Genomic DNA, 2,271 nt, shown 5'->3' on the forward strand with positions numbered 1-2,271 from the left:
GGGCACAAGAGAGAGAACAAGAGAAAGAGAAATGGTGCTTTGCTTTGGGACTAAACTGGCATTTGTGATTTTCTCTCTGGGGCTTTCTCTCTCTAGAAAACTTGAAGAAGCAGAGAGAGAGAGAGAGAGAGGTGAAGAAAAGAAGAACGTAGCGGAGAGGAAGAGAGAGAGAATCGTTGTCCGAAGCGTTTAGTAGTGAAAAGACGACGTAGCGTGCGACGGCCGCTTCCGCTCCGTCACCTTCCTCCTTTCGATTTCTTGCCTTTTTTATTGGCGCCGTTTGTTAACGGGAGACGGTATTGGGGGTTGGGATCGGGTGCGGTGGAGTTCACGCTACGGAATGGGGGTTTGGGAGTGGCGGTAAATTTTTGGAGAAGGCCACGTCAGAGTCCAGAATGTAGGGGACACGTGGATGGCGCGTCGGTGAGGAATGGGATGCTGATTCTTAGAGGGAATAAGCTTTAGTGAAAGGGAAGGGCTGCCTCGTGTGTGCCTAGCTATAATCTTGGTTGGTTACAAGTCATGAATGAGAGTTTAAGACGCATTCTTTTCTTCACTGCTAGGAATTAGGTGAATTTCCTCATATGGTAATCATGAATAGCCTCTGATTATGAGTTTTTAGGGTAAATTTCAACTATCTTCTGTAGACCATACCGTTTAACACGAGAATAAATCGACATTTATACATAAGTGCGTTTATGGATTCTGATAGTTAAAAGAGCGGAATATTTATTTTGTGTTTTACACGTACTTATGTTTATAAATAGAATATACTTGTGAAGTTTGCGAGTTAAAGAGTGGAATGCATCCACTAGTACTCAAAGTTCAACATACTTACGCATGCACATTGCCGTTGTCCTAAAAAATGGACCGTTTAGTATAAGTTTTGAAAGAAAAAGAACTACTTACGGTTAATTTGTATAAGTCAACTTATTCTTTTTTGTTCGTAGCCAAATTCAAATACTATAAGTAGTGATTCTTCTTTTTTTCTTTGAATACGTTGTGATAAACTGATTATCGAGTAAATCAAATTGCATGATTCTCGTCTTTTCTTTCTCCTCAAAAAGTAGGATAGCATTTGTCAATCATCATATTTGCTAAAATATTTTCTTCAAATTTGATTCCTATGCAGGTACTATGTAATGAGGGAAATGAGATTATGATTTCCAAAATTTGAATCACTTTTTTTTTCTTCCCAAAATTTGATTCACTTATACAGGAAGATATTGTTTTCATGATGATACTAATTAAAACGGTAATAATCATGCATTAGAAACTTCTTGAAATGTCATCATCTACCTGTTAAGTTCTTACCAACAATTGTCATTTGGTTGGTATTGCTCTCCCTAGCTATCATTTCAAGTTACATCAACACGAGGTGGTTTACAAACGAGGAAATTAAAACTTTCCCCTCAATGCCTCAATTGTAGCTCGAATAAAAAATATAAAAGGAAAGTTTTCTTCTTGTTTTTACAGATAGGAAGATGGAGAACCTGTCCTTTCACCTAAACAACATCGACCACCTCCTTATTATGCATATCTTAATATCAAACAGCACCAATTAACCCGAATGACATTATTTCTATCACATGGAGAGATCGACAAGAGGACATAGCTAGCCACAGAAGTATGTTTCATATATGGCTAAGTTATAACTAGAACTTTACAGTCGACATAGAACTTTACAGTGCATCATTGTATATCCTCCCCTTGTTTAAACCCAAGTGTGCAATATGATTAGGTACTTAGTTTAATTCTTAAGCATGCATGTTCCTAACTGGGAATCAGGGCCGGTCAGGGCCGGTCTAATGTTTTGAAGGACCCGGTGCGAGAAAAAACTGGGGCCCTTTGTGTTGAGAAAAAAAAAACTTGAAAGAACACTGATTCCATTTTGAAGCCCAGCCTCAATTGCTTTCAAACCTCCAAGCTCCATTCCTTTGCTTCTAAATTTACAAACCAATACAAGGAACAAGTTGTTAAATTTATTGTGTGTATATTCAATTTATGTTTAAAATTGTAGGAAATCAAAAAAATACCTTTAGGGAATAGAACAAGAGAGTTTGAGTGTATAAACAAAGCCAATTAAGAGATAGGAGTTGGGAAATTTGAAGATGAAGATAGGAAGTACGAGTACCAAGAGGAAACAGAGAGTAGAGAGACGGAGGAACAACGATCAAACCGAGGTGATCAATAATTGAATAGGGTTTTTCAACCAGACACCCAGTTTGTTAACAAAGATAAATTACTATATATATATATATATATATAACT

This window comes from Fragaria vesca, linkage group LG2 (genome assembly GCF_000184155.1).
Source record: "Fragaria vesca subsp. vesca linkage group LG2, FraVesHawaii_1.0, whole genome shotgun sequence".
In the NCBI taxonomy this organism is placed as follows: domain Eukaryota; kingdom Viridiplantae; phylum Streptophyta; class Magnoliopsida; order Rosales; family Rosaceae; genus Fragaria; species Fragaria vesca.